Raw genomic sequence first — 15,347 nt, 5'->3', positions numbered from 1 at the left:
CAGGTTGATACATGGGGGTTCCCCTTTTATGATGACAATGGGAGGGGAGAAGGGAGAAAGGTGGGAGAGGGAGACAGGGAGGAGAAGAGGGCTCTGGAATAGGGATGTAAAGTGAATGAATAAAACTAAGAATAAAATGAAATAGTAAGGAATTGGGTGGAACTTATTAAAGTAGAATTGGGATGGGGCAACTAGGGGAAAGTGATCCACAAATCAGGCAATAGAATCCATGTCAGAGACAGCCCTTGCTCTAATTGCTAAAGAACCCTCATTTGTTGTGCCTTGATTCAGCCCACGCTTGCTCTTTGGCTAGTCTCTGTCTCTGTGAACTCTCATAGTTGTAGTTTAATTGACTTTGTCGGTCTTCCTGTGGAGATCTTGTTCCCTCTTGGTCCCTCTGTACTTCACCCCAACACTCCCACAAGACTCCCCTAGCTCTACCTAAGTTTTGACTGTAGATCTGTGCCACTGTTTGATTCACTGCTGGGTACAGCTTCACAGAGGACAGTTATGCTGAGCTCCTGTCTGCAAGCATAGCAGAGTATCATTAATAATGTCAGGGGTTGGCTGTCCCCTATGGGGTGGGTTTCAAGTTGGACCTTAACCCAATCTCTGCTCCATCTTTATCCAGGGGGTCTTGTAGGCAGGGTAAATTTTGGGTTTAAGGTTTTGTCGGGATGGTGGGTAGCCCCTCTCTCCAGTGGAACTTCTGCCTGGCTATAGGCTGTGGCAACTTCTATCTGTGATCTCTTAGGGTCTGCTCATGCTCCTCTGGCTTTTAAAGTCTCTGGTGAGATATGCTGTATAGTTCTAATACATCTGCTTTTATATGTCACTTGGCATTAATACATTGTGGCTTTTATTATTCTTTCTTTGTTCTGTATATTTAGTGTTGGGATTATAATGTGGCAATAGGATTGTCTTTTTCGGTCTACTCTGTTTGGTGTTCTGTAAGCTTCTTGTATGCTTGTAGGCATCTCTTTCTTTTGTTTAGTGAAATTTTTTTCTTTGAATTTGTTGAAAATATTTTCTGGGTCTTTGAGCTGGGAATCTGTTCCTTCTTGTATTCCTATAATTCTTAGATTTGTTCTTTTCATAGTGTTATAAATTTATTGAAAGTTTTGTGTTAGAAACTTATTAGATATAAAATTTTCTTTGACCAATGTATCACTGTCTTTTATTGTATCTTCTACGCATGCATTTTTCTCTTCCATATCTTGTATTCTGTTGGTGCAGCTTGACACAGTAGTTCCTGTTCTCTTTCCTAGGTTTTCCATATCCAGGATTGCCTTAGTTTGTATTTTCTTTATTGCTTCTATTTGTTCAGTCTTGAACTGTTTTATTAATTTCCTTTTCATGTTTGTCCATGTTTTTCTGTATTTCTTTAAGGGATTTATTCATTCCCATCACCTGTTTGATTGTGTTTTCCTGTAGTTCTTTATGGATTTATTTGTTTCCTCTTTAAATGCATTTTCTTCATAAAATTGGATTTAAAGATGTTTTTTATTTTTTGTGCTTTAGGTGTGTTTGGCTATCCAGGGCTTGTTGTAGTAGAATAGCTGGGTTCTGGTGGTACCATAATGCTCTGGGTTTTGTTGAATTTATTTTTGCACTGGCCTTTAGCCATCTGATTGTTCCTGGTGTTGACAGACATGGTTGTTCCTGAGGGCAATAGGTTTCTGGTGATTCTTGGTGATTCTGGTGATTAATTTTCAGCCTCTTATACTCCCTGACAGCTGATGCCTGGGAAATGACACACAAGGGGCACTGGGAAGGCCTCGCCACTGCTGGGTTTGCCTAGATGAACTCCCCCAATTCTTTACTCTTAAGATTATAGCCTCGGGGGTGGATTGTCAGGCGCTCCACAAAAAGACTAGTAGACTGATGGATCTGGAACCAGGGGGTCCTGCATAGGTGGATACACCAACTAAGGCCTCCCCCCAAAAGATTATAGCATCACAAAAGTCACACTGACTCCCTGGGTGGTCCTTTTTTCCATATTATTCAATACTATGTGGAAAATACTTCGAGTGGTGTGGTTCCTTCATACTAAACATAAATTTATCACCTAACCTCCAACAGATAGCAATTCATGCCACTGTAACTTGAATCCATAATCCAATTGTATTTTAAAAATGCATTAAAATGGTCTAACTAGCCAGATGGCATAGTATGTAGAGGGGTTGACATGAAGACTAAGGGCCTAGGTTCATTCCCTAGTTCTCATATGGCTGAAGAAAGGAAGTGATTCTCTAAAGTTGTCTTAACATATGTATTATTGGGGACACATGTGACTGTGCATACATTCCCAACTATACACATTCATGCATACAAACATATATACAAATAAGTGTAATACAATAGTTAAACTTGGAAAGTATCTCATATATGAATAAATGAAAGGATGAAAGAAAGAAAACAGTGGAGTAGTATATATTTTGAGTCCTCACTAATTGAATCTCCTTTAGTGACTGGAGGGAAAGAACCACAAAGGCTGGCCTGCTCTTTCAAATCAATCATCTGGGCATCTGGGTAGTGATGAGGCCAGGAGTTTGCTTCAGTTTCCTCCTCCAAAATAAGATCATAACTCTGAGGTTCTCCTTCACTGAGCAGATGCTTCAAATGAGAGGACATTTAAAGCTTGTTGGTTATAATTTACATTGTATTAGTCTAAACAAAACATGCATTATCAAAAGTAAAATTAAATGATCATCACGTTAATTAGATACTTTGCTGTTATTATGAAGTTTATTGTTTCAATTGTATCATTGTAAATTAGAAAAACCCTAATTTGTACAGAAATCCATGTATTCATTTTGACCATAATGTGTGTATCTTCAGATAGATGTCATTTAGATAACAGCAATGCAGGGGGGTTAGCTTCAGATTTAGAAATACCAAAGGATATAATTTTTTTTTCTTCGGAGGACACAGGCATGAAAGGCTGAAAAGCAGGCCATACTAGGTCACTCCTGAGCTCTTCCCTCAATAGCTCTAATGGTTTAAGATGGCTGTTGCCTACACTCCAGGGCAAACGCACAGCTGTGGCAACATGTGGTACTCCTTGATACACCACAGACACTCATAAGCAAGGTTACTCAAAGAGACAGGAAGAAGATACTCTTCTCTTTTTTTAAAAAAAAAAATTAATTAATTTATTCTTGTTACATCTCAATGGTTATCCCATCCCTTGTATCCTCCCATTCTCCCCTCCCTCCCATTTTCCCCTTATTCCTCTTCCCCATGACTGTTCTTGAGGGGGATTTCCTTCCCCTGTATATGCTCATAGGGTATCAAGTCTCTTCTTGGTAACCTGCTATCTTTCCTCTGAGTGCCACCAGGTCTCCCCCTCCAGGGGACATGGTCAAATATGAGGCACCAGAGTTCAGATAGAAGAAGATACTCTTCTCTAACTACAAAGGACGTCATATAACTGGGGCTCTGACCATCATTTTGGCTCATTTCCCGGAGCCATGATTTAAGGAGAACACTATTTTTCTCCCTCCTTTACTACATCCAATCTGGTGGGTCAGGATCTTATGACCTTGTCCTTTAAGCATGGATGCTTTTCTTTTTAAGTATAACTTTAATTGAAATAGAATTGAGTCACTTTCACTCTCAGGAAATCTCTCTCTCTCTCTCTCTCTCTCTCTCTCTCTCTCTCTCTCTCTCTCTCTCTCTCACACACACACACACACACACACACACACACACACACATACACACACATGCACACACACTCCCCTGTGTTCACTTTTGTTGGTAGCATCACCACTGACCACTCTGCATTTAATGACTTGTAAGAGGTTCATCCTTGGAAAAGGCTAATTCTTCTTCCACCAGAAATCATTAATTGCCTATACTTCCATGTTTGTGGGTGGAATACCATGAAATTTTCCTCCATACATGTCAACATGTCCATTGGTGTTGCTATTCTTCTGATTATTATCATGTAGCTAGTTCTAAGAAAAACTGTATCACAGCAGATCTTCTGGTATTCTGGCTGTTACTATCTTTGCACTGTAAATGCAGCAGCCACTGTGATGGCTCAGCTCCCCAGGATCTGTTGATCTGTACATTCCGTCTAGTTGTAGTTTTCTGTGGTGGTCTCCAATTGCTGTAAAGAGAGATTACTTGTATGAAATGTGTTACGACACTTAACTGTGGGTACAAGGATAAACTGTAGTAATGAATTATGTTATTCTAGAAAAGAGGGCAGGTTCTTTTTTCAGGGTCAGGGTCTCGCTAGCCCAGGAAAAGTGGTCTAGGTTTTCAGTACCAGGCATGATTTCCTTCCCATTGAATGGGTCACATGTAACTGTATAGCTGTTGGTTGCCACCAACATATGAAATAGACCTATACTTTTATGCATCTTTTGCCATGATGGAATTATCATGGTTCATAGATGTTGCATCTGGATAGGACTATTTAACACTTTCCTTCCTTGCTGCCAATGTGCTGTTGTTACACTGACATCTCCCTTTAAAATCCTTCATGTCACGTATTCCTCATTTTGTTTCTTCTCATACAGTTTCATAGTACATGGATTACTCACATTTATTGTCCAAATACTTACAAATTAAGCACCAATGAGGCAGATGTGGTAGAGATCTAGACCCATCATATTTTCTGAGAAACAGTGATATACACAGTTCATATCACTTCCTTTAAAGAAGTTGTGTCTGTGTGTGTGTGTCTGTCTGTCTGTCTGTGTAAATCTAATGGATTAAATCTGCCTTTCCTGTCTTTAACCTTTTAAATTTTGGAGATATTTCCATGTGTCTCACCAGAAAGTTTATATTTTAGTGATAAATTACACCTCAATTTGATTCTCATCTCTTTTTTCTGGAAATATACTCACATTTATTCTTTTAACTCCTGTTCCTTGCGCTGGTTTTGCTGTTCCTTTGTCTTGACTTCACACTGGGCTATTGGCATCTGTTTCTTTTCTCTGTTTAATTCTAAAACTATGTGTTCATCTCCTTCTTGTTTCATCAATTGTTTTGCCCACTGAGGATTTATGCTTCTGAGGTCTTCTTGCAGATTCATATAGATAGATTGTTTTATGTGGCACTCTTTCTAGACCCATTGCTCTAGTGGGTCCTCATTGGTGGCAGCATCTGAACAGTTACAGCTCTTGAAACAGACAAATATCCTGTGGAAAGAAGAACAGAGATAAATCTATGTGAGTTCATTTCTAAGCCTAGATTTACAGAAATAATGACACAATCAGAAAGATGAAGATTTATAGTTGTAGAAAACGTGCATATTTTATAGGGCTTTGGAGTTAATGTTGGAAATGAAGATAAATATCATTTTAAAATCTCAGCTATTCTTCTTAAAACATATAAAAATATGCCAATGAATCTTTTCCTTTAATTCCACTGTTATGAGTTGACCCATTACCCGAGTATTTCTGGCTGGATCTATGAACCTACTAGAAGAAAGCCTAAGGTATCTGAATTATTTGGAACATGCATGGAAAACAATTCTCTTTTTTGGTTTATAGGAGATGATAACTCTCACCCTGATTCACTGCCACAGATTCTTTCCTTGTTTTCAGAGCAGTAGTTAATAGCTAGAATGCAATTAATATCACTTGACCATGTATGGCATGTCCCATACAGGCTGCTCTGTCAACTGTTTTACTTTAAATAATACAGTAACCAAGTTAACTAATAAATAAAATCCCAGAGGGAGGGACCAATGAGTGCTTTACACAAAAAGGGAAGATGATCCTTTCTGTTGGATGTGAAAGGAAGGTAGGAGATTATAAAGTAGAGGTTCAAGGATTTCATAGCTTACTGTAATCATTCCTTATTTTTGAATCACGTTTGAACATATCATCACAAGACAATGGGCAGTTTAGTAAAGATTATAAATATTTTCTAATAAAGCAATACTGTATTAGACTGTAATAAGAGGAGTAGATTTGAAGTCTATTTGAACTTTAAATTTGGAACAGAGAGCAAATTTTACAAAAGATTCTATTTATATAACTTTGAAATTCAGTAGAAATCTCTTTTATGACAAAATGTGTTTAAGACCAACAAAAGTATATGATAATTATACTTAAACATTTACCAGAGAATCAATATTCATGCATTCTGAGCAACACATGACAAACTTTGGCTGTAATTTATATTTGTATACACTGACTATTAAATGACCTTCCACTTTATGCAATACCACCATAGAATCTCCAGAGGTCCAGTACAATAGGCAGTAATCTTGCACAACACTGAAGATGTGGGTAAGGGGTTCTGATCACCACTTCCAGGGAATATACTGGTGAGAGGCAATTGCAAGCATGCTCTGCCTGGTTAAGTAAAAGTCTGTTGCACTCTTCTACATCCTCACTCCAGGTTATTTGAGGAATTGGAACATCTTCTGGAGGCTTTCTTGCAGGACAGGCCATCTCTAGAGCTCTGTAACATTATTTTTGCTCTGAAAACATCTCTGATTTCCTTCAAACATGAACATAATCACTTTGGGTGAGTGGACTGCATGGTGAATGTTTGGTCAGGATCCTACGGTTGGTTACATAAAGATACCTTGAAGTCACGTGACCTAGCAATAATTGAAATAGGTACTACTAGCTGAGGAGGCTCCGGGAGAATCTCCATGGATGAATATGCAGAAGGCATACATGTCTTGGAAGACCAAAAAAGCACCTAAATTTTCTTTGGCTGCGTATATAAGCATCTTTGTGTACAGATATCAGAAAAAAGACATATCCATAAGATGCAAGATGGGAAGTGATTTGGGGACAACAAAGATGAGGATCTAGCCTTTAAAAACACCAGCTGTGTGAACTCTTCCACTCTAAGTCTCTCAATGGAAGACAGCCAAGTCTCATCCACAAGGCAAGTGTTTTGTTCTGTTGGTTAGATTATCAGCTAACAGTTAACCAGAAAAACAATTGCTTTGAATCCTTAACATATTTTAGCTATTCAATCTTGTTGTGTCATAAAAAGAAATAGACAAGAGAAAGAGCCCTAATTACTCTTGAATGGATGTTTGATCAAAAGCCAAATCTCATAGCAGAGCAGTTACCATAATTTTCTTCCAAATCCACTCTGGTTTTGTCCTTTAGACTTCATTTACAAATGGCCACCAATTAGAATCAAAGAGGAATTTCCAAAGAGGAGAATATTGCCTCGTGTCTGAGATTACAACCTTACATAACTTGTTTTAAAATAAATATAGGAAACCAACAAGAAATATATCTATACTTTTGGTGTGTGTTCATGTTCATGTTTGTGTTTTGTACAGGAAGAGATCATCTATGGTGTGAGGAGAAAAGGAGAATTTTCAGAAAATAATTTAGTTTTCTGAACACAAGAAAAATAAAAATAGGAACATGTTACACATGGTTATTAAGTATTTCTCCAATTATGCGTATGTGTGTTTTTGTGTGTGTACATTCACATTGCATGCATTTACGCATGTTTATATTATATGTATTTCTGTGTATGCTTGTGTGAATTTGGATATGTGTTATTTGTTTCTGATATTTGTATGTATGTGCTTATTATATGTTTATGGTTGTATGTACTTATGTTTATTTGTAAAAATGATGGGAGTGGAAAGAAGACATGCTGAATTTTTATAAATTAAAAAAACAGACAAAACAGTTCTAAGACATAGTCATAGACTTGTACTTTACTTTGACCATTCTGATCAGAAAAGTAGAAATGTATGACTGCACCTATTTATGTTTAATTTTTTTCTTCTGAGATAATTGAAAGTGGTTCTACTTTTTTGACTTTCCCAAAGTTGTTGTGAAGCTTAAGTGAGATCACCCACAAAACCATTTGCAACTGTTGCCCAATCTTTGACATTTTTATTCACTAAAAGTCTACTTCCAATAGTGGTACAAACCTGGTCCTGAAAGGTCAATGTGTTAGAGCAGTGTGTATGGGTTTCAGGAGGCCAAAACATCACCTAGAAGCATCTAGAATATGTTAGAGTAAGACTACGTGATATGTATGTTATTGGCAAACCAACAACAGGTCACAAAAATATTTAAGGGGTTTCAAGTGCCCTACTTATGGAGCCTCATGGCTTTAGAGCAAGAGAGAAAACTGATAACAGCCAGCATATGCTAGGGACTCCCCAAGTGCACAATGAAACCACTGGGCAGAGAGGACATTGTCAAATTTTCACTCTAGTTGTAAGAGAAAAGTGAGCCTGACCTGAGAAACCTCAAGCTTCTTTGTTACCCATGCATTCAGTCTTCTTGTTGGACCTATTTGAAGATGTAGAACCGCTCGGTATTTAGGATTATGGTTTTACTCTATCAAAGCCTGTCCATCTGCCTAGAAACAAAGCCCAAGGTATTACACCTTGTTTCTTTATTTCTACATACATCTTTTCCTTCAGTGACATTTAAAAGCAAAGACAAAAAATTGCAAATCATAAACCAGGGAAGCCAAATGTGGATCATACGTAAGGAAAAGAAATTTGTTACAAGGTGCACAATGGAGTGTCACAGGAAAGCTGCAGTCCCAGCTGAGCATCTCAGACAATGTCTTCATTAGGATAATTCTAAAATGAAGACAGTAAACAGCAATATTCTGTGATTCTGAGTAGACATGAACACACGCACACACTCATAATTCTGCTCCTGTTTCCTTCTCTTGAGTAGGGAGGATGTGTACAAGTGTGTTTGTGTGTGTGAAGATTTATCATATAGATAATAGATAGGCCATACTTCAACAGGAAGTGTTCTGGGAGCTTGCTCTTCAAACTTCATTTCTCAATTAAATGGGGATAGGAGAATTATGGGCATTAATCCTCTTTGAGCAGAGACAGGGATTAAAACAAAAACATGTTTCACCTAGCCAGTAACCCTAGGAATCCAGGAGACCTAAGCTGCTCAGATCAAATTTATTTCGAGAGCTCACTGAAGTATTTAAGCTCCCTTTGATTAGATGTTATAATAATGAGTCAGCAAAGTACAATGAGAGAAACCTTGCTGAAGCCTTGAAGACACCACCAGCTGGCATTTTTATCAGGCATGTGACTTTTTCATTAATTTTTTTATATTAATTTGGAAAATTATTTTCCCTAGAAAAAAGGGTCAAAGGAGGACAAATGTTCAATTTTTTTTTTCTTTTGTATTTCTTAGCTGCTTATGGTATATATTAGCTTAGAGAGACCCTTTTCTCAATGATTCTCAGCCTTATGATATGCTATAATTACAAAGGTAACTGATCTTTGACCAAAGCCTTGGTAATATGAAATGGAAGTCACTTTTCAAGTACCAAGGTTACACTTAACAACACAAAGAGGTTTGCTCTGGTCTGGAGATTGTTTTTAAAAAGCTCTGGCTGACCCCAATATTGATGACTTGCCTGTTTCCATCATTTCATTCATCCACCTTACCATCAATAAAGATGTGACAAAAAAAACAACTCATCATTAAAAGACTGGTAGGCAGTGATAAGCCAAGGCCAGCATGCTTTGGTCTAGAAAATAACAGATGTGATGTAAAGGCCACACAGAAAAGAATGCCTGGGAAGGTTTCTTGGTGTAAAATGTGGCTATGCCCACAAGCCAGAAGAATGAATTCTGCTCGGTCTCTAGATCCTTATGAGCTCCTGTCTGCTGTGTTCTAAAACATATTTTATGGTAGATAAGATCATACAGCCTTTGTGGCTATTGGGTAAGGTGGGGGTGGGAATAAGAGGCCATCAGGTCATGCTGTCACTCATTGTGGCTCAGATGACAGGAAATGTGAATTTCATCATTATGGAAGTAGTGCTAGCATAGATACTCATGTGCAGAGCAAACTACAAACTCAATCCACTTAGAAGGTTGAAGTCTGTCAATGCTTGCCTAGGGGTTGGTGCTTTTGTCAATTCTTTTTGTAGTACCTACTGTGGCTATGGAGTTCTCTAAAAAGACTTGACATTGAAGGGAGGAGAGACTCAGGAGAAAGAGAGGAAAGTAAATTGGAGTGGCCTGACACAGAATACTTGTGGTGTGAGGCCAATTAGTGACTCAGTGAATGAGGTGACAAGAACTTGCACTGACCTTATGTGAACTTCATTGAGTCACCTCATCAGGGTAATCCATAACATTCATTGGATATTGATGTCTCTAACTGGATCACACATCATGAAGAACACTAAAGCAATATTGAATAGATTCTGTCCTTTTTCCTAGGGCTGAGTGCATGGCTAGAATATGTTATTACACACCCTCCATTATAGTCACAAAAAAGGGTCAAGAGTTACATAAAGTACAATGCAGTGCAAGTACAGTTTCTAGTCACAAAACTTTTCACAGTGTTTGAAGGTTCATAAGTATTCTTCCTGTGACAATTAGGTAAATACTCACAAATGATCCAAGGCATTCCAGTGAAGAACGCTTCATTACCAAAAGTACACAGATGAATGGGGCATGGAAAAGCCAAGGGTATGTTTGCCACTGTACTGAAAGTGAAGGGCACTGTATTTGATAGTACGTTGAACATATGATCATTTCTGATCATAGAATGGAAGCACGCAGACAGCGGCCTCCAGCCTCCTTCTTGCTGATTTCCTATGCTCCCTGTTGAGGAAAATTTGTAGAACAAAGTGAAGGTCATATTAGATTTCTTGAATCAGTGATTCCGTTACTAATGTGGTAATGGGGTGAGGGCACAGGAATGCAGCTACCCACCCCAAAAGGAAAGGAAACAGCTGACATCTGTAGTTCTGACTGGGTCAGAGAAATGCTAAGAACAGGCACAGGGGTGTGGGAAGACCACTGAAGTAAGCTGCTTTCCTTGGAAGAGATAATGAGTGCTTACGAATGTTTGACTTAATGCTCCTTGTGATTGAAAAGGGTCAGGCCCTGGCTTCCCAGCTCTCACTTAACTGATTCCTAAAGGGAGCATCATCTGAGAGAAAAGGTATCAGGATTTGTATTTAGAATATATTGTCCCCCATTGATTGGGAAAACCTTTCTAGAACTTAGAGATGAAACCCTTCTAATTTTTTCTGAGGTATAGTAAATACATGGATTAGTTTCCAATTGGGATTTAGTCTTATAAATAGGATATTTGCATTAACATGTCCGCAGGAGCTATATTAAAAAATTGTCAGCATTGAGAGAATTTACACACACATAACACTAAATGAACTGAGGAAAGTTGTATTTATATTTTTATGAGTTTATGTGTATGTTTATTTGTGTATATATGTGTACACATTTATGTGTATTTGTAACAATAAGAATTAAATAAAGGAGGCCATGAATTTTATAAAAAGTGTGCTGTTTCAGTGGATTCATAAAGAAGAAAGAGAATGTGAGAAAATGTTATCATTTTATTAATTTAAAAGAAACTGTGATCAAACTAAAAGTTAGGATTAGCACATTGGCTCCATGAAAACAGCCCAGAAGAATGTCCTTGTGGCACTAGATGACAACTCATAAGTCATTGTTGGAATGTATTATTGAAGATAATACTGTAGAATGTTATTATAATCAAGTTAGCATTTAATTATTTCCTGAAAATAATGATATTAAGATGATTCCAATCAGTAAAACTGCAACTGATAAAAAATTAAGAATTACTGTTTTGGAAAATGCTTGGTGGCATGGTCTAATTGTCCATTTATATTGTATCTCTACTAAAAATATACACATATCTTATTACTTTATTGATGCCTATATTGGTTAATTTAAATTTTTATAACATGTCACAACCTCATATACTTAACAATATTATATCTGCCTAATTACACATTGTATAATTTGATAAATTAAAAATTGTTTGAAGTAGAGGTTCATGTGTAGGTCTGGTCACCCTAGAGCTCACAGAGATCCACATGCCTCTGCTTGCAAAGTGAAAAGTTTAAAATCTTACCTGATTTTCAAATAAGCATTTGACAAATGTGAATAGCATAGTATAGGAAGTGTGTTATTCCATTTTCTTAGCATTCTTTTTCTTGAACTACTTGCCAAGTTATTCTTTTCGTCCATCTTTTCCTATAAATTTATATTAAACCATGCCCTTATTCCTATCTGTATTATCTATGCAGATCATTGTCTAAAAATGTAAATACAATTGAGAATAGGTTAGACTGTGCTAAAATATGAAGAGTAGTAGCTATTGGTCCAATCAAATTGACCAATGTAGATTCAAAAAGTATTGAAGTATGTCTTACGTGACATACCTGGAGCTGTCTGTGGGGAGCACTTAACTCACAGTGATTGAAGTTGGTCCTCTATGTGCAGCATCATGCTAGGCAAACATACATGTGTAATACATAGTAATAAAAGGCAATGTGAAAATGCTAATATTTCTGACTTATACCAAACAAACAAACAGCAACAACAACAACAACAAAATCCATCCAAACTTCAATGTCAAAATGGAAAGACAGAAGAGACCAAGGGTTACATTGCAGCTCCCATTGTGCCTCCTTTTTGAAATATCCATTCCCTCTCTCGTGCTGTCCATCATAGAAGCTGCTCTGTGTTGAGTTCACCGACTTCAGCAGATATTGCATGGTTATTGAAAACTGTTTGTCTATAACCTGCCTATCTTAAAAGAAAAACTAAAGTTTTGGGGGCACAAAAACTTCCGTAAATCTTTGAAAAAGGGATTTATACTATATGTTGGTGGATTTCCACATAGACTTTCTGTTGGAGAGATGTAAGGAAACAACCTGCAGAAAACACGGTAGCAGGGAAACTCCTGGAGAGCTGATATGTCTGAGGTCCTCTTTCGAGAAGATTTTGGAACAGAGACAGAGTCTGCCTGAATTCTATGTGACTTCCTATTGCCTTCCAAAACATCCAAAGGTTTTAATTTACACTGAACAGCAGTTCTTCAATTTGTCACCAAAGCTGTAATAGAAAAATGAATAGGATTTTACAGCTTTAGTCCTGGCACCTCACTGTTGGCTCTTGAGTTTTATTGTGGTTGCAAAAGCTGGTGCCAGACTATTCTTGAGTTGCTCTTTACAATGGACACACGATAAACTTTTAGCAATTGTAACTTTTCCATAAACCAAGAAACTGATTTTTATAGCCCAGAACTATTAGCATTATGCCAGTGTGAACAATTATAGGCAAGAGTTTTCTTTGCTATCTCCATTACCAAAATAGTAGAAGTTATTCTGTAATTAGAAAGCCAAATACAAGTGACACAGAGAGAGCAAGCACATGACAATACTTGATTCGCTGGTGTTACATCAGTCATCCACTTATATATTTTGATTTTGTATAGCCTGTACAATAATACAACAATCCATCTTATAAAATACAACTCTCAGTGAAGAAAAAATGTAAAAAATATATTAACCACTGGTAACTGTTTAATAATAGCGTATTTCTCATCTTTCTTCTACGTATTGTCTACCTATGTAGTATATCTAATTATCTATTACTTATCTTTCAACCTCTGAATCATTTGTATTGTCTCTCATTGGCTTCCTCTTATAATCAAAGACTTCAAACCAGCTTTAGAATCATCTAACATATATACACAAATGTTACTGAAACCTGTCGTTAACTCTACCCAGACACATTAAAATTTCACTTAATAATTACAGCACAATAAAGGTAGGTGATATAATAACTTTCAGAACTCAGAGGGAGCCATTTTACTTAGTATTGGCAAGCAATGCACTGAATTAAAAGAATGATACCATTAAAAGTAATTTTGAGAACATAATTTAAATCTGTTCTTCCAGAAGTTAGAAGATGAAGCTGAGAGGTTAAGTATCTACTATAAATAATATTTTTAAAATAATGAATTTTACGTACTTGTCCTGATGACTTCAACATGTTCTCAGACATAGTTCAACATGTGTTTATCTTCTTCTCTGCTCTTTATCCCAACAGCACTTCCCCTAGTTTGTGACAGGGAGTATTATACATGTAGTGTTACAGTCACTTAATACGTGACATTGATTATGACTCAACAAATGTGGGGAAAAGGTAATCTAAGATTAAAAGTATCATTGCAGGGCTAGAGAAATGGCCTGTGTGCAAGTGTGGGGATCTGAGTTAAACTATCTAGAATCCAAGTAAAGGGTCAGTTATCATGGTGCTTGCCTAGAAGCCCTGCTCTGGAAGGTAGGGGACAGGCAGCTCCCTGAAGGTCACTATCTTGGCAGTCTAACCAAACCAATGAGCGTCATGTTTAGGGGCAGATCCTTTGTCATAAAATAAAGTGGAGAGAGACCAGTAAAAAATATGCCGTATCAAATTCTGGCCATGAAATGCATATGTATGTACATGTGTATACATGCAAAGCAATGGATTACACACTACATACCTGACACACTTGTTTATTCAACACATGTACACACATGCAAAACTGTGCTAATTAAAAAATATGATTCTACTATGTTAATGAAAGAGTGATTGTTAAATAAGTGACAGTGAATTACCAGTAAACATTTGTATGATTTCTAGAATGCTTGTAAGCCCTAAGAAGAAAGCATGATCCTGAAAAAATGTACTCTATCCATTTTCTACCAGGACGCTCAACAAAGTTAATTCAACTGAAGTGTGTATTCTCTGTATTTGTCCAGTACTTTGTATATGGACACATGGTAAAATTTGTGCACGTGCTTGAGAAATGACTTAGTGATTAAGAATATATGCTGCTTTTATAAAGGACCCAATCTCAGTTCCTAGTACCAACACCAAAGAGCTTAAAACTACCTGTATGTATAACTTCAAAGGATCTGGCATCCTCTTCTGGTTACCTCAGGCCCCTGAACTCATAGCTCATGAACGAACACACACACACACACACACACACACACACACACACACATGTACAGGCACATGCACTCACAGATGTGAGTATGAGCACACACTCACACAGACATGTAAGCACAAACACATAATTAAAAACATGGATCTGCCATGCTCCTTTCCTCAGAAGTCTTACATCAAATGAATAGTTTTGGATGGAAAAATGCATAAACTACCACTGCTGCCCATATCACCAAAATACCTTGATCCACACAACTGGCAGGTATATGGCCACAGTGCTACTCCGAGTCCTTGCTACTCATATCAGGAGCTAAATGAAGCTCAACCTAAGAACTGAAGGTGTTTCTCCCCATGCAGGGTTTCATAAGTTTAAATCTGTCCCAAGCTTTTCAATGCAAGTTTTGATTGTTACATATGAAATTTTCTGCTACCCAGACACTTAACTTTTAAAAAGTACAATTCAGCACCATCCTGAGAAGGCCAAGAGCTGGGCAAACATCCTTCCTCAGAAGCTGAAGAAATCTGAGCATATGATTCCCTTCCTGAGCGTTAGCAAATAGAAAGTTGCCTTTAATTCATCTTTGCCTCCTTAGAATAACCGTTTTGTTATTTCAAT

This window comes from Acomys russatus, chromosome 20, assembly GCF_903995435.1.
Source record: "Acomys russatus chromosome 20, mAcoRus1.1, whole genome shotgun sequence".
NCBI classification, from domain to species: Eukaryota; Metazoa; Chordata; class Mammalia; order Rodentia; family Muridae; genus Acomys; species Acomys russatus.
This window is presented reverse-complemented; position numbering follows the sequence as displayed.